Source organism: Stylophora pistillata, chromosome 1 (assembly GCF_964205215.1).
Source record: "Stylophora pistillata chromosome 1, jaStyPist1.2, whole genome shotgun sequence".
Classification (NCBI taxonomy): domain Eukaryota; kingdom Metazoa; phylum Cnidaria; class Anthozoa; order Scleractinia; family Pocilloporidae; genus Stylophora; species Stylophora pistillata.
In genome coordinates this window covers 52100989-52119919 of record NC_142519.1, presented here as the reverse complement: position 1 = coordinate 52119919, position 18931 = coordinate 52100989, and the positions used below count along the sequence as shown (strand labels likewise).

Below are 18931 nucleotides of genomic sequence, written 5' to 3'. Positions count from 1 at the left end.
GAAGGCGAGTGATTTTTAAACTTCTTTTTTAAAGTTTTTTATTTAGGTTCTTAAAGCTTCTTTTGAAAGCCTCTCTTCTTCAAAGCTTTCTTTTCCGTTAAAACCAGCTGATCACATATTTGAGAACTGAGATATCTCAGCGCTACATCGTTTACCACTCATTTATGTAGTTAGACAACACCTCTCGAAACTGACTTTGAAATCAGGGCTCTACAGGACAACATCGAATTGAACTTAACAAATAACTTACACTATCTTTGAAGCTTTTCCTGGTAAAGAGAGTTATCACATAAAAAAAAAAAAGTGTGCTAAACTAGTAGGATACATTTGAGTAAAGCCGTACTTTCGGCCTCCTCCGCAGCCATGGACAACTCTAAATCACCAAGAGATTCTTCATCCAACCACTCAGAAACTTCCTCTTTTGATAAATCCTTTTCCCTTGCATTATCAACGCAATAATCCTCAAGTAATACCCCACCAAACATATATTTTCCACTCATCCTGCCTTCTGTTTCATCCTGACAAATCGCATAATTTGGTGAGAGGTCAATTCCAGCCGTTTTATTAATTTTGGTTTTCTTGATTCCCTCGTCTGATGACTTCCATATTTGGTTTGTATAATTCTCATTATCGTGACAAGATTGTAACGTGTGGTTGTTGTGATCCCTAAGGCTTCTTGTATGTGAAACTGCACCCTCGCTATCCCAACTGTGGTGTGGAATCTGAAGCTCAAGCAGTAATGCATCGTCCAAGTCATTACCGAAGTCACAATCACCAACTTTAGGTTGCGTAACACAACCACTATTGTCAAATTGCGTTACATCTTGTTTATTTCTTGGGACACAATCTTCGTTCATGTTGTTCTCGTTTGTATCTAGCATTTCTTCCATTTCATCATTCCTAGAATCATTTAGCCTCTGCTCGCATTCAGATAACAACTTACAAAGCTCTTGGTCATCAAAATCATTACTTGAAAAGTCGTCAAACTGAAAAATGAAAATAAACGGTTTTGAAAGATTTTAAAATGAATTAACAAAAGAGCTATGGGATTAATCAGCGTAAACTACACTTCATGAATTGTATTCAAATTTTTTACACAGGAGAGTGATTGTTCAACTACCTCACAACTTGACAACGGATTGATTTCCTGTGATATAGGCTTTTCTGAAAGTAACCACACGATAAATGGTTTGCAAATTGCTTATTTTGAACATACGACAGTAGGCTATGACTAGTTTATATGGTAAAAAGTCTTTCATCCTATCAATGTTTCCACAAATAGCGCAACCGATAAAGGTTTCCCAATGTTTGAGTAATTAATGGATGAATGTGTAATTTAGTAAGGCACTTCTCGCCGTTAGGAATAGACTCCAGACTTCACCCCGATTATTTTTTAAGGCTCCATCTTTATTTCCATACTTTTGCAAAGTCTGGAAAATTTTTCGCAAAACTACACACCTTTCTTATAATTTTAAGAGTGAGCGTCTCTTGACTATCTTTTCGAAGGACTGTAAAAAGCTAGAATGATGTTGGTAAAGATTTGAATATAGATAGATAGATAGATAGCAGGATAGATAGATAGATTAGAAAGATAGATAGATAGATAGATAGATAGATAGATAGATAGATAGATAGATAGATAGATAGATAGATAGATAGATAGATTAGATAGATCAGATAGGTAGGTAGATAGAAACTGAAGGTTACTTCTTCAGTTCCTGGAAAAAAACCTGGCATACTTTGCATTTCAATTGGAATCTGCGCGAGAACTCTCCATGAATCGTTCTTCCGCATTCTCGATTTTTAAGTCTGCTCCCCGACAAATCCTAAAAAATGATGTGTTTTCGGCATCCAGAACATACCAGGGGAACGATAGTGAATCCCTCTACACTCGGGGTCGTGGCATTTCTGGTAGTAAACACCAAGTCTCAAGTCTGCCACAATCCATAAAGCCACCATGATGTTTAGATGTCTGCACGGGCTAGCTCCAAGGTATCTATATTCAAAGTTTACGTGGCGTGACTCTGCTTATGACCTCAGGGACTCTGAAAATAAGCTTAATGTTCCACTACCGCGCACTAATTATTACAGAAAAAGCTTTAGCTACAATGGCGCCACATTATGGAACAGTTTACCACGCGATATAAGGAACACAGAGTCTCTGGGGTTATTTAAACGTAAGATCAATGACATTTTTAAAGTCTAACGCACGGCATTCACGGAAAACAGCTTTAGTGTTATAGTATGTAGTTTTAATTTTAAATATCTTAGCGTATGTGATATGTATTTTTATAGGCTGATGAATTGATCGTGTCTAAATAAAGACTACAATACAATACAATACAATCCTAGTATAAAAAAATTAACTGCGTATTGGTGTATTTTCCATAATCATTGATTCACCTTTCTTATAATTCATGGACGATATTTTGTTTATTAACCTCATTTTCTGTCAAGGGAGTTTGGATAGAACAACATAAGCACCATGCAGTAGAATCGTCGTGATCCAAACCCGAAGGAAACACATTGTAAGGCAAAGAAAATACATGCACTTTATATGATAAGCTGAATAACACGTGCATTCTGATTGGTTCTAACTTATGATCTATTAGAGGACAGACGTATAGATGACTTCACCATTTACATTATTTGCTCTCTAACAATATAAAACAAATATATTTCGTGTTGCAGAAGGTCTGTACAGAAAGAAACAAAAAGTTCAAATGTGGAAAGACTCTATGTTCTTACCACATTTTGACGTTACCTGTGATCTATTACTGAACAGATGCACGGTAACAGAATCTGCCTGTTAATCATTACTGAAAGAGTGACTTACTGGCTTACATCACGTTATTACTCTTGTGCGCTCTTCCGATATTTTCACACCAACGGTTATTAATAACATCATAAGTGATTAACTTTCCCGTTGAATAAAAAGAAATTTGTTTGTTTAGACCTTATCTCTAGAAATTCTCTGCACTCATCACAGCCTGATTCACTGAATTTGAAGGAACAGCTCATCTCCTGTTCCTTACATTCCTTGTCGAGAGGCACGCCTCAGACTGAACTCAATGTATGCACAACATAAATATTGATATAATGTTCCTATATGTTCTAATGCTTTAGAGATCAGTGATCTAGTAGCATCATCCCATATCAAGCTAAAAATAAACAGTACCAGTCAATACTTAAAGACAAAAAGTAAAAATGAAAGAGAGGAACTGTCTCTGAGACTTAGAGGCTTTTTTGAAGGCTCGGTTTAGACAAAATGTAGTTTCGAGATTGTTGTTCAACCAATCGCGCATGTTTGCCTCCAATCGTCTTTATAATAACCTACTTTTTTGCTTGGCTCACAAACAAGTGATCTGTGACTCACTTGGAAGAGCATTCAATGGAAAAAGTAGAACTGATTGCGACTTCAATTCCTAAAGATGACTCTTTTATTGACAAACGTATAATCCATATTAACAAAGATTTAGTAATACATAGAAAGGTAAAAACGAGCGATATAATATCCCGACGTTTCGGCGACTTCATGACGCCACTATCAAGGGTACTTCATATCGCTCGTTTTTACCTGTAAACTTATAATCATTAATATATATAAATATCTTTTATATGTAAAGCTTCTGTCTAAGACGGTACCTTGTGGAAAATAAACCCATCTCCTGATTTGACCCTGTACTCCACCCTTGGTGAGAACACTTCAGATAAAGTTGTCAATTTCAGGATAAGGGGAGTGTTCATATCCATGCTGAGAAAGCGAACCTAGCAACACGGAGAAGAATTTAAGTAAAGACAAACTTCCTTCTTGTGATCAACTTTCTTTAACATCACTGAAAAAAGAGACCACAGGAGAGGTATAGAATCTGCTCCAACTAACACATAGGTCAACAATGGGCTAACAGTCCGTCAACTTTCAGCTAAATGTTGTTTAATTGTCGGCTAACTGTCTGATTCACTTCCGGCTAAATATAATATCCTTTCATCGTCACCTAACTGTCAGTCCAAAATGGGCTAAATGACCAGCAAGAAAGCCCTTGTCAAACGCTTCAGTGCCAGGGTTTCTTCGCCAGCAGGAAAATAAGGACTTGCGCAACGCGAGATGGCGATCGGTCTGCAAGGGGGTTAAGCACCAATACTGAGAGCCAGAACCCTGGCAAACCTCTCCCTGACTTGTCTTCAATCTTCCCATTGGCAAAAAATTACCACAGGGCCGTATTTACTCAACGTCACGTCTTTACAAATATTCTTGATAGACAATTAACTACAAGACATACTTGAATCGCGTGCATCCATTCGAGAAGATCTCTTGCAAGATTTCTCCCAGCTGCCACATGTTAATACTTTGACATCTTTTCCTCCCACTTGCATACTGTTTGATAACGAAAAGGATTACAAAACAAAAATAAACACTAATTATAGATTGAATTAATTTTAGAAAACAGTTACACCGGGTGAAGACTCAAATTTGTCATCACACTTGTCAAACAAGTTGTGTGCTCACCTGACATTGGATGCTAGAGAATCAAGAAAGAGCAAGTACTCAGAATCTTTGGAGAAAATTCCTTTCACATTTTTGAAGCTAAGCTGTTACGTGACAAACAAGACACGAAAAATGTGGTCAAACTCTCTCCATCTGACATGTGTTAATAATAAAGGCACAAAAGAAAATTCCCTTACCAAACCAGGTGATATGGGCCATACATGGTCCAAGTATGGAAATGGTATGACATAAACTATGGCCCATATATGGGTAGTATATGGCTTTAGTATGGGCTATTGCTTCCATATCAAAACCATACATGCTACCGTCTTCATTCAGTTTTGATTCTTTTGTCTTTAACTATGGCATTGCTACGTGTTTGGCACAGCTCCATAGATTTCCCACAGTGTCTGGTATGGGAATGATATGGATCAGCTCCATACCAATACCATATGATCCCTGACCCTTCTGTATGGGAATGCTATGTATTTGGCACAGTTCCATATAATTCCCATATCATCCACACATACTAGCATCTGATATAGGAATGTTACACGTTTTGTAAAGTCCCATACAATTCCCATATCCGTTGTTGTACTGGAGCATCTGATATGGAAATGCTGTAAAATTCTGGAAGTTCCATACAATTCCCATATCATCTGGTAATTATCAAGTTCACTTCTGATTACAGTCCCATAGCAATACCATATGATCAATGCATCTCTCCACAAACTATGGTAATTCTATGGCACAGATTTTGCCTTTAGGACATACCCAGTGGTGCCTGAATGCTTATGGAATGGGGTTAGGAAAGTTAATGCTCAGTCCTGAGGTCAATATGTACCAGTAGTCAATTTCATTGCTCAAAAGGGCAGAAGATCTTGAGAGAGGCTACCTTCTGTTTCTGTGTTTGAGGTTTTCTTCAAACCAGAGGTTAGACTCACTGATACCTCTAACTATTTTCAAAAGAAACTAATTGTGGTTACCTTGACCTCCAACTTTGTTTATTAACCTCATATTCTTTCAAGGGAGTTTGGATAGAACAACATAAGCACCATGCAGTAGAATCGTCGTGATCCAAACCCGAAGTAAACACATGGTAAGGCAAAGAAAATACATGCACTTTATATGATAAGCTGAATAACACGTGCATTCTGATTGGTTCTTTCTTATCATCCATTAGAGGAGAAACGCATAGATGACTTCACCATTTACATTATTTGCTCTCTAACAATATAAAACAAATATATTTCGTGTTGCAGAAGGTCTGTACAGTTATAGATCACAGAAGACGTTTAAATGTGGAAAGACTCTATGTTCTTACCACATTTTGACGTTACCTGTGATCTATTACTGAACAGATGCACGGTAACAGAATCTGCCTGTTAATCATTACTGAAAGAGTGGTTTAATGGCTTACATCACGTTATTACTCTTGTGCGCTCTTCCGATGTTTTCACACCAACGGTTATTAATAACATCATAATTGATTAACTTTCCTGTTGAATAAAAAGAAATTTGTTTGTTTAGACCTTATCTCTAGAAATTCTCTGCACTCATCACAGCCTGATTCACTGAGTTTGAAGGAACATCTGATCTCCTGTTCTTTACATTCCTTGTCCAGAGGCACGCCTCAGACTGAACTCAATGTATGCACAACATAAATATTGATATAATGTTCCTATATGTTCTAATGCTTTAGAGATCAGTGATCCAGTAGCATCATTCCATATCAAGCTAAAAATAAACAGTACCAGTCCATACTTAAAGACAAAAAGAAAAAAATGAAAGAGAGGAACTGTCTCTGAGACTTAGAGGCTTTTTTGAAGGCTCGGTTTAGACAAAATGTAGTTTCGAGATTGTTGTTCAACTAATCGCGCATGTTTGCCTCTAACCGTCTTTGTAATAACCTACTTTTTTGCTTGGCTCACAAACAAGTGATCTGTGGCTCACTTGGAAGAGCATTCAATGGAAAAAGTAGAACTGATTGCGACTTCAATTCCTAAAGATGACTCATTTATTGACAAACGTATAGTCCATATTAACAAAAAAAAAAAAAAAAAGTCTTTTTATTGGATTACACAGTTACTGTTGAACCAGTAGTTTCCATTGTGGTCCTTGCAAACAAAGGAAACAAGTGGTCTAAATTAAACATGACATCATTAAGAACATCATTAAGAACCCCAACCAGCCGGAGGCAAACCAGTTGGTTATTTACAAGCGTGGCCAAGGATCTGAACTTAGGGCTACCGTGAAACAAATCCAGTGGTCAGGGTGGGACTCGAACCCAGGAGCGGCGGATTACAAGTCCAACACTCTAACCACTCAGCCACACTGCCTTCCACAAAGAAAGATTTACTAACAAAGATTTAGTAATACAGAGAAAGGTAAAATGGAGCGATATATTCCGACATTTCGGCGACTTCATGACGCCATTATCATGAAGTCGCCGAAACGTCGGGATATTATATCGCTCGTTTTTACCTGTAAACGTATAATCATTAAGATATATACATATTTTCTATATGTAAAAGCTTCTGTCTAGGACGGTACCTTGTGGAAAATAAACCCATCTCCTGATTTGACCCTGTACTCCACCCTTGGTGAGAACACTTCAGATAAAGTTGTCAATTTCAGGATAAGGGGAGTGTTCATATCCATGCTGAGAAAGCGAATCTAGCAACAAGGAGAAGAATTTAAGTAAAGACAAACTTCCTTCTTGTGATCAACTTTCTTTAAACATCACTGAAAAAAAAAGAGACCACAGGAGAGGTATAGAACCTGCTCCAACTAACACATAGGTCAACAATGGGCTAACAGTCCGTCAACTTTTAGCTGACTGTTGTTTGATTGTCGGCTAACTGTCTGATCACTTTCGGCTAAATGTCCTTTGATCGTCACCTAACTGTCAGTCTAAAATGGGCTAAATGACCAGCAAGAAAGTCCTTGTCAAATGCTTCAGTGCCAGGGTTTCTTTGCCTGCAGGAAAACAAGGACTTGCGCAACGCGAGATGGCGACCGGTCTGCAAGGGGATTAGACAATTAACTACAAGACATACTTGAATCGCGTGCATCCATTGGAGAAGATCTTTTGCAAGATTTCTCCCAGCTGCCACATGTTAATACTTTGACATCTTTTCCTCACACTTGCATACTGTTTGATAACGAAATGGATTAAAAAACAGAAAGAAACTAATTATAAATTGAATTAATTTTAGAAAACAGTTACACCGGGTGAAGACTCAAATTTGTCATCACACTTGTCAAACAAGTTGTGTGCTCACCTGACATTGGATACTAGTGAATCAAGAAATAGCAAGTACTCAGAATCTTTGGAGAAACTTCCTTTCACATTTTTGAAGCTAGGCTGTTACATGACAAACAAGACACGAAAAATGTGGTCAAACTCTCTCCATCTGACATGTGTTAATAATAAAGGCACAACAGAAAATTCCTTCATTACATACCTTATAGGTGTTCTTTCTGGAGAGAACCAGATGAGAATCTTTTCCTATCTTTGTTGACTTGAAAATTCGAAAGTTTCTATTTCTTGTATAAACCCCTGAAAGTTAAAACTAGTGTAGTCAGCAAGTGACAATTTTCTCATCTGCACAAGATCAATGCAACATTTACATGTATTGACTTCTGATTTTACTTTCTAATTATTAAACACACCTTGGCCACAGAAAATCCCCAATTCACCTTTTACATCCTTCACAATAAGTTCTCTTAGTTCTTGCAGGTTAACTACAACGGCAAATGAAAGTGCTACAGTTACTTTGTGAATTTAGCTTCACAACAAAATTGATTTTTTTTATGCATGTGCTCCAGACGAGAACAGCGACTCTCTCCACTTTGGGGTAGAAGAGGTCATCAGGAAACTCAGCCAAGTGATGAAGGTTACCTGCCAACACATCAGTCAAATATCTATGCCAACATTCTAATGACCAGGTGACATACTTTAAGGCTGTCAGAGCCAAGTTATCTTACAGCACTTATTACAAAAAACCACACAAGCCAATAAGTCACTGTATTTTACAAAATTTAATGAATAATTTTTTTGTTTGGTAAACCTCAAAATAAGATAGTAAATGTAAAGGAAGCCCCCACCTAACTAATCTTTGTGTTTGAAAAAGTCTCAAGGTTTTCTTTTCCTTACTTTTGTTTCCTTTTAAAAATTAATTTTCTGAAAATGCTTCAAATTCCATTTGCTTATTTTGGGAGACACTGTTTCTTATATTTTCCGTTGAAATTTGGGCAGAAAATTGGTGAACAAGTAGCCAAAAATTAATCCCAATGCACACACTTGCCATTTGACAGCAGTGCTTTACCTTCCAAGGACTAGCTACAGAAACCTGGAAAAGCTCTGGTAATGAGTGGCCATAATGGTCACAATGCAAATTCTCTGTTTCAGTGTGATGAATTTAAACCATACTTTATACCGAACATCAATAATATAATAAAACTGACTTTGCAAACACTACACAATCAGTCCAAAACTGCACCTGAGGTAAAGGTTTCATGTTGTGTCTCTTCTTGTATTTTTGCATTAATTTCAGATGTGTGGACAGAGCCATTTCCAGTCAAGACCTCACTCTTTGGCCATGTTGGTTGATAAGAGTCAGAACCCACATCTTTGTTTGCAGAAAACTCAGAACCAACTCTGAGCTTCCTAATTCCAGTAATGTGCAAATGTGTCAGACAAAGTTTCCTGAAAATTAGAATTCTTGATCAAAATCAAAAATTGTCTCAATTGAGTAATACAGTATTATACACAACAACTTCATGTCTGGATTAAACATAGCTAAGGCCACAAAAGTTAAGCAGGAGAATTAGGCAGTCAGAGGAAATCCATTTTGTGAAGGCTAATGAAGACCTTCAAATTGTTCCACTACAAAAACAGACAACAGCAAGAAATCCTCAATCCTTCAAATTATCTACAGAATTGCAGACTCTGAGTTACTTAAAGTAGCATAATAGAGTAAATATTTTCTGTGCCACAAACAACAGCATTTTACCAGCATGAATGTTATCTTTAAGTACAGCACCAGGTAAGCCGAAGATCAGATGTCTCGAAAACTTAGAGGAAGTACTGAAAACAAATCAACAACAATTTACTTGTTAATGACTCAGGGGATTACAGAGTAATTATATAGATCAACGGATCAAAATTATTATTTAGAAATGAAGTTCTCTTGCGATTTTGGCAATGTGAATAAATTATAGGTAAAGAGATACCATGTTCAGGTCAGGGTTTGGTTGGGTCATTGTGACCTAAATTTCCTCTGAAAATGTTACTTTATCATCTTAGCTGAACAACAGCAGTGGCCAAAGTCAAAGAGGAAAATGAGAGAAGCTATTGAAACAACAAAAGGAGGCCAAAACCTTAAAACAAAGAGAAAAAAACTGTTAATTGATAAATGAACAACATGGTTGTACTTCGGCATGACGCATTGATTGAAAGAGGAGCATTTCTCTTTGAAACATCTGAAAAGACCAAACCAGGCTCTGGAATAAAGTATCTCTATATTTTTTAAAGTGATAGTTATCATTAAAAATTCTTGGAATCCCAAGTATGTTAGACCTCAGGAATACTTTCACTTGCACTAAAGAGAGCAACTAAGTTGATCAATTACCATTTTTTAATCACCAGTATATCATAGAAAATAGTAATAGCACTTCACAAGGATAATAAGATATCTTATCTGAATCATGCATTTGCATGGAAAAAACCATTCATTACTAGACACTAACCTTGAATCCAAATCTATAATACATTTCCTCTTACAATCAACACCATAAATGTTTTTCAGGTGGTGACAAACATACTGAAGAAGAAAAAAATATTCATATTCATTCCATAATATGTCCTCCTTTCAATGTTCCCCAGGAGTGAAAGATCAGGCTAGGGTTTAATGCTCCTCAGGAATGACAGATCAGGCTAGGGTTTAATGGTCCCCAGGAATGACAGATCAGGCTAGGGTTTAACGCTCCTTAGGAATGACGGATCAGGCTAGGGTTTAATGCTCCCCAGGACAAACAGATCAGGCTAGGGTTTAATGGTCCCCACGAATGACAGATCAGGCTACGGTTTAATACTCCCCAGGAATGACAGCTCAGGCTAGGGTTTAATGCTCCCCAGGAGAGACAGATCAGGCTAGGGTTTAATACTCCACAGGAATGACAGATCAGGCTAGGGTTTAATGCTCCCCAGGAATGACAGATCAGGCTAGGGTTTCATGCTCCCCACGAATGACAGATCAGGCTAGGGTTTAATGCTCCCCAGGACAGACAGATCAGGCTAGGGTTTAATGCTCCCCAGGAAAAACAGATCAGGCTAGGGTTTAATGCTCCCCAGGAATGACAGATCAGGCTAGGGTTTCATGCTCCCCACGAATGACAGATCAGGCTAGGGTTTAATGCTCCCCAGGAAAAAAAGATCAGGCTAGGGTTTAATGCTACCCAGGAATGACAGATCAGGCTAGGGTTTAATACTCCACAGGAATGACAGATCAGGCTAGGGTTTAATGCTCCACAGGAATGACAGATCCGGCTAGGGTTTAATGCTCCCCAGGAATGGCAGATCAGTCTAGGGTTTAATACTCCAAAGGAATGACAGATCAGACCAGGGTTTAATCTCCTCAGGAATGACAGATCAGGCTAGGGTTTAATGCTCCCCAGGATTGACAGATCAGGCTAGGGTTTAATCTCCCCAGGAATGAAAGATGAGGCTAGGGTTTAATGCTCCTCAGAAATGGCAGATCCGGCTAGGGTTTAATGCTCCCCAGGAATGACAGATCAGGCTAGGGTTTAATGCTCTCAAGGAATGACAGATCAGGCTAGGGTTTAATGCTCCCAAGGAATGACAGATCAGGCTAGGGTTTAATGCTCCACAGGAATGAAAGATCAGGCAGCATATGGATCAGGCTAGGGTTTAATGCTCCCCAGGACAGACAGATCAGGCTAGGGTTTAATGCTCCCCAGGAATGAAAGATCAGGCAGCATATGGATCTGGCTAGGGTTTAATGCTCCCCAGGACAGACAGGTCAGGCTAGGGTTTAATGCTCCTCAGGACAGACAGATCAAGCTAGGGTTTAATGCTCCCCAGGAATGACAGATCAGGCTTGGGGGTTTTCACTGAGGAAACAACTCATAGAATTCTCCAGTACAGCTTTTTACAATACAGACAACAGTCCAGTATTTGTTCTATGTTATCTAATTTGCTCTATAGCAGAAAAAGGCAAGCCAGCAGAAAAAATAGATATCAAGTTATTTACTGGCGTAGATCAGGCCATAAGACAAAAACTGTACAATAAGTCTTGAGTATGAGCTGAGGCCTTTAGCCTTGGGTGGTGCTCTAGACCTCCAACACAGTTTTTCCCTTCATTATGCAGACCTCCTCCCACACACATTTACTCAGCAATGGAAAATATTCTCTCATTCGTCTGCACCTATTCTCTTGTCTTTAATGAATTGTCTTTTACTCACCTTGATGAAAATGTCTACCATACTGGCTCCATCCTTTTGTGGATTAAATTTGGTTTTGAATTCCAGGTCAAAATACAGTCGACAAGCAGCCCCTATGATTATTCAAAGGTCAATGATATTGCGACAGAATCTTAAGTGTAAGACATCAAACTAGCTCCACAATATAGTTGCTACCAGACTTCCTCATTTTAAAGACAACAATCATTCACTCCATCAGGGCCAGGTTGTTCAAAACTGGGTTAAGATAACCCAGGGTTAGTGTGAATCAAATCAGATTTAAGATCTGAAAGCTTTTAAAAAAACTTCAGTACAATTCTTTTTGTCTACAATTTGATGACTGAACATCCTTCAAAGAATAGAGAAAATTATCTGTTGTGAGAAAGGCTTTTGAACAAAGGAACAAAGAATCTTGATTAAAATTTAACCCTGGGTTAGCGCTAATCAGCCTTTCAACAACTGGGCCCAGACCTCTATTTTATTATCAACAACTACAATGGCCACCTCCTTCATCTCAAACACTATTTTACCAATCTAGAATAGTTTTCTGTCTCAGTTTTCAACAGTTTCACTCCCAATTAACTCCTTATTTCCCAACTGAGTGACCATAACAGAATACCTCTCTACAACATCAATTCAATATCAAGCAGACAACTGATGAGAATAGTCAATCCAACAACAAATTCTCCAAACTAACATCACAAGAATTGTAAAGAGTACAGTTAGGAGGCTTACTAATAAGATCTTGGGAGTGAAAGCACAAAGTCTATGAATGGCTACTTTAAAAATACCGTATTTATTCGCCTATAAGCCGATCTCGGCTATAAGCCGAGACCCTAAACTTCTTCATGTCAGCAGCTGTTGCAATGAAATAAAAAATAAACACAAAACATTCGGCTATAAGCCGAGACCTAATAATTGCAAAGTACTCCACGCGTGTCGTTAACTGAGATGAATTAACATAAACCGAAAACAAAAGGAGCTTCCCTCTCGGGAAACATGTAACCAAAAAGTAGGTTATTTACTCAGTTGTTATTGGTCGTTTAATTGAAAGTAACAACAAATCACAGCTAAGTTGAATTTAATGTGTAAATAAATAGAACCATGCGTGACATAACAAAACATTCACCTGAGTTCAGAATCCTGTCTCAAACAATCGCTCTCTTTCAAAGTTATCGTAATCGATCATCATGCCGAAAGTTCGTCGTTCTTCATACAACTTAGCGTTCAAACTAAAAGTCGTTGCTGAAGCAGAGGCCGTCGAGAACAACTCCGACATCGCTAGAGATTACGGAATCAGTGAATCGATGGTGCGTCGCTGGCGAAAAGATCAAGCGAACCTGTTTTAGGGTGAGCTTAAAATGTCAGCAAAGCGAAAGACGATGGGCTGCTTTTCGCCAAAGTATCCTGAATTGGATCAAACACTGCTGGACTGGTTTTCAGAGCAGGGGAGTCAAGGGAAGTCTTTCGCTTCTTTAAAACAATGAAAAACTTCGATCAACTGATATCTGTCAGATCGTGTTGCAATGTTTACACAAACCGTGGGAATGACCGCTTCTGATTGGCCAGTTTTTCATGTCGTCAAAACAAGTCAAACAATTGATCTCTGTTATCTTTTACAGGAATTGCTGTAAGCGGATTAATTCTACGGCTGAAAGCGAAGGAGTTGAGCAGTGATCCAGACTTCAGAGCCTCACTGGGTTGCTACCAGAGATGGAAAAAGCGCCATTCCATCAGCCTTCGCACTAGGACAACCCTGGCCCAGCGACTCCCACAAGATCTGGAAGAAAAGATCATCCAGTTCCATCGGTTCGTGATCGCACTTCGGCAGCGGTATGGCCATTCGCTCTCCAGGCTGTTCAAATATATGGATGAAACTCCTATGCGATTCGAGCTTCCGTCGAGCAGAACCAACAATGATTTACATGTACCTACCTTTCGTGATCTCGGAAATTTGTGTTTGTTGATAATCGCTCGGCTTACAGTCGAATAAACATTGAATTTCAAATCTTGTTAAGCACCCGTAAATATTTTTTGGCGAAAATACTCGGCTATAAGCCGAACCCCCTTCCTTGGCGAGAATTTACCTGTTCTCAGTTTAATTTGTTGGAAAAATCGCTCGGCTTATAGGCGAATAAATACGGTATGTATTAAACAATTAAATTATACACAGATTTAAGAGTACCTTCTGGTATAACTTCATAATAGTTTCTGTCCTCTGGTGAACATATCCTACCAAGTTCAAAAAGATATATCAGGAATGACAAGGAAAGAAAAGGTTTTTGTTTGTCTGTTCATTTGTGTGTTTCATTTTTTGCACTTGCATCAACTTTCTTCATTTCGAGCTATTTGGTCATTTTGAATTTAGGATCTGTCTAAAGGTCAGTTGAACTCTTCTTTGGTCAGCTTCACCTGCACTTCCCACCAAGCTTTTGCACTGCCAGAAGTTTTAAATATACCATGCCTTGTAGGGGAGAGATCCAGGGCAGGGATGCAGGAGATGTGCACCCCATCCCTCTGAGATGACCTGCACTTTTCTTACACCTGTATAAGAAAACTCAGCAGTTTGTTTGTGTTGGAAAAAACATGAGACAGGATTGAAAAATGTATGTCTGATGCCTTGAGAATGGTAGTTTAGCATGGCTGTTTCAAGCAGTAGCCCTTCTTTTCGTCAGTGCAGATATCAGCTGGGTCATTTGTTACTGGTCTCACTGTGTCTTGAGAAAAACCCTGGATCCACCCATTTGTGCATTTTTTGAAGATTGCTAAGAACTGCAGTAAAGTAAATGTGATACCTGACCTTGTGTATTTGTGCCAAAAATATGGCAAAGTTGCGACAATATAGCCACGTTTTCCATCAGTCTTTCTCTTTGGCAAACACATGAACAATCTATCCAGTAAAAAAATTAAATTTCACTATAAAATGTGCTATTAGGTACAGTATTTCATTACTTCCTATCCTTGAACTAGTTTTGCTTTATGGTGAGAATGAACCCAAAAGTACACTGACTGTAGAAAGAGAAAAACAAATCCAAAAAAACGGTTTTCCTAATTAAAAGGTAAAAACTCAGTTACTTCACTTTCACTGCAAGACATTCTTCCAGAAACAAATAAAAATTTAGGTGAAGTAACTCTGCTGAATAAATTATGGAATGGTTGAGGCACAGATCGCCTCTGGTATCGGGACAGATCGCCTCTGGTATCGGGGCCCTAAAGCGAATTAGGCACCTGATCCCAGCATCAACCTTACATCTCATCTACCAAGCTTTAGTAAAACCTCACTTTGATTACTGTGACATTGTTTGGGGTAGCTGTGGGAAAACGCTACGAGACAAACTGCAGAAATTGCAGAATAGAGCAGCCCGTGTGTTGACATTCTCTAACTATGATGCTGATGCAACTGAGCTACTCAAGTTTTTAGGGTGGAAAAATCTTGCACGCCAGCAGGAAATCCATAAAGCCACCATGATGTTTAGATGTCTGCATGGGCTAGCTCCAAGGTATCTATATTCAAAGTTTACGTGGCGTGACTCTGCTTATGACCTCAGGGTCTCTGAAAATAAGCTTAATGTTCCACTACCGCGCACTAATTATTACAGAAAAAGCTTTAGCTACAATGGCGCCACATTATGGAACAGTTTACCACGCGATATAAGGAACACAGAGTCTCTGGGGTTATTTAAACGTAAGATCAGTGACAATCTTTAAGTCTAACGCACGGCATTCACGGAAAACAGCTTTAGTGTTATAGTATGTAGTTTTAATTTTAAATATCTTAGCGTATGTGATATGTATTATTATAGGCTGATGAATTGATCGTGTCTAAATAAAGATTACAATACAATACAGAAAGAAATTAATGTTCTAAGGTGAGAGGTAAACTGTAAACCTTCACTAATGATCGTCTGTCTTGGTGTGAATAAAGGCTGATAGTTCCGAAAGAAACTTTTTGGGGCTGCGTTGGTGGGAGTAACGAAATAATTTGGACACATCAACAAAGTTGAAATGGTAAATTGGCCACCGTAATGATTACAAAAGCTGACATTTCGAGCGTTAGCCCTTCGTCAGAGCGAATAAAGGAATTGTGGGTTGTGTGTGCTTTTAAAGGCAGAAAATGGAGCTACGTTATTGGTGGGAGCATGGCAACGAGAAAAACATGAATAAATTAGTAGAATGGAAAGCGTTTGTTGATCCCTGTGGGATTTAGACTGCCGGTTTGAAAGATGAGCTTTTGTTCAAGATTTTAACGGCTTTCCGTGTCACCTAAGTGCAAGGAAAGACCGCAGATTGCCATATGTTGCTTAGAATGATTAGGTGAGTTGTGTTAGGAACAGCTACGTCAAATTAATTTTGTCAAAAGAGAATTCTTATTCTAAAATCTTGAGAAGCTGATGTTTTGTGAACCATTGAGATTCCATAAACTGCAGGTATGTTTTTCTTTGAGGATTAGAATTGCCTTTCTGAGTGATACTAGGCCTAGACCTGCCAATCACAGTGAATTAAATAGTTGAAGGAAGTTTTTAAGAAAATGATAATTTTGACTAATTTTGAGGGTAGGATTTCCGCACTGCACAGCCCCATACTTATGTATTATGTATTATGTATACAGTTCATGGATAAAAAAAACAATGATGAAAAAGCAAATTGCCTTCAGGAAAACGTTTTTAAACTAATAGAAAATTGCAATAACACATTTTTTATTAAAACATTACAATACATTTGACATGCTAGACAGGGACATTTTGGACATGGCAGTAACGTCATTATCCAGTCAAAATTATTCAGCTATTAGATACTAAAAGTGGTTGAAACATTTGCCAAAAAATAAATAACTAAAGCTAAACAAAAGTACACTGATTCTGGAACTGAAACTATGCACTGAGATACAATGAATATATGAAAGTTCATATTTGAATATATGAAAGTTCATATTTGAATATATGAAAGTTCACATTTGTATCTGATTTATCATCATGGGTTTATTAAGAATAAACTTAACAGCCTGCTCCCAGTTGGCTTGTTAGCTCAATTGGTAGAGTACTGCACTAGTATCGCAGATCTGAAAACTGTTAGAAAACTGTCAGAAAATTTGCACAAGATAATTATGATAACGAGAGACTTGTCACCGCCGCAGTGCAATTGAGTCAGTCAATGTTTCCTTCCATGTCTTGATCAATAAAAAATAAAAACAAAGTTCAAAATGAAAGATTCAATGAAATCATGTCGCAGTTCCACCTTTCAAACTACTCACTATCCACACGCAAAGCTAAATTTGTAGAAAATTATTGTGATAAATTCCCTGTTCCACTTGTTGTAATAAGGCGATACTGAGTTGTTCAAGGCTCACGTGGACTATGTGTGTAAAAAGGTGGCATCAAGAGTTAGTATTCTGGGCCGTATTAGAAGTTTCGTCACAAAGGAGGCAGCAACACTTGTTCATAATGTTTTAATTCTTCCCTTATTTGATTACTGTGACATTGCCTGGAGTAACCTTCTACAGCAAGATATAGATCGACTACAGCGCTTACAAAATAGATGTGCATGGATTATTACACCTTGCTCTTGCTCATCTTAAGCAATAGAGCAGCTGCAATGGCCGAATCTTTCCAGTAAACGCCATTACCACAAGGCTAAACTCGTTTTTCTCTGTCTTCACCAGTGCTTTCAATAAGACCTGGCACCCGCCGGAGCTCCGGTGGCTATTCTGTTGCGAGTCGCCGGGTATATTTCACCGCGCTCAAGTCGCAGTCAGCACGCTAAGTCGCAATCAAGTCGCTCTCCGGCGGGTGTTGTACCAAGGTAGCCACCTATTTCAAATCTTATTGAAAGCACTGCTTCACTCATTAGTTCTTAGTTACCTTTCATCATATTTCACCAGATTTTTGAATATTCACAACTATTCCATAAGGCAAAGTATGAGGCTATACCTACCAAAAGTAAAACAAAATTTTGGGAAAAGGACCTTTCTTTTTACTGGCACAGAAATTTTTAATAAACTTCCTTTAAACATTGTGAAGAGTGAAAACATTCAAACATTCTGCCGCCAAGTAAGACATTTCTTTTTATCTTAACTTAATCTTTTATCTACTATTTTAGGTCCTAACTGAGTTTTGGCTTTGTGGTCTTAGGCTGTTAATGTAGTTTTAAAATCCTAGTCATATATGTAAATAATTGAGAATTTTGATGATATTTATTTTTAAGAAACAGGGCCCCTATGGAAACCAGCCTTGTGCTGAATGGGCTACCCTGTGTAAATAAAGTTTTACTTCAAAATCTCCACTTTGTGATAGTTTTTGCATGAGTGGTTGATTTTGATTTTACATGCATTACTACCGCTGACAAGTTGTGATTTATAGTCTCACTCTCAGTGTTTACGAACGTTAAATAAGGTTTTCTTCTCTTTTTTTTTGGTTGTTTTTACTTCAGAATGCGTGGAAATCTGCTGAAATATCGAAACAATTAATATCCATTTCTCATCTTTCTTGAAGCGACCTGATGGAAACTGGAAACTTCATGGAGAAATCCAGTGTCACACCATCATGATAATGTACATGTTTATGTTAAATGATTGGTCTTAAGATAGTTTCGTGTAGATCAGCCAACTTTAACATGTTTCAAATGACAGACAAGTATATCAGTGTATCATCAGAGGATTTCGGATTGCACAAATTCCCATGAAAGAAGATACAGTACTCGGAATCTGGATGATACGCACATGATTGTCGTTACGTCGGGTAGTCCTCCATCAGGGTTGATCAATTGTTTTTAAATATCAAAACTAGAGGCAAGATCTCTCTTTAGGATATTGCTCAGAAGATAACATTCTTTCAAAGTCTTGCACTTTTCATTTGTGTGAAACATTTGTTGTTGAGAGCATTAGATGTAAACATTGCCAATTTATGCAATATCTGATTTTTGAGCTTCGTTCGCGAATTGCCACTATGAAAAGTAGAGGCTGGC

General features: G+C 38.1%; 1 pseudogene across 1 annotated transcript; it reads right to left on the bottom strand.

Moving 5' to 3' along the window:
- Positions 1-9: 9 nt before the first annotated feature.
- LOC148743028 (DNA-directed primase/polymerase protein-like) lies at positions 10-15067 on the bottom strand (annotated as a pseudogene). The gene is made up of 16 exons (XR_015996812.1): positions 15047-15067; positions 14772-14861; positions 14157-14203; positions 11975-12066; positions 10241-10314; positions 9505-9578; positions 8992-9197; positions 8162-8233; positions 7954-8048; positions 7771-7853; positions 4281-4375; positions 3641-3768; positions 2845-2918; positions 1863-1945; positions 1121-1164; positions 10-986 (listed from the first exon to the last, which is right to left on the bottom strand). The product of XR_015996812.1 is annotated as a DNA-directed primase/polymerase protein-like (transcript).
- Between the last annotated feature and the right edge of the window lie 3864 nt (positions 15068-18931).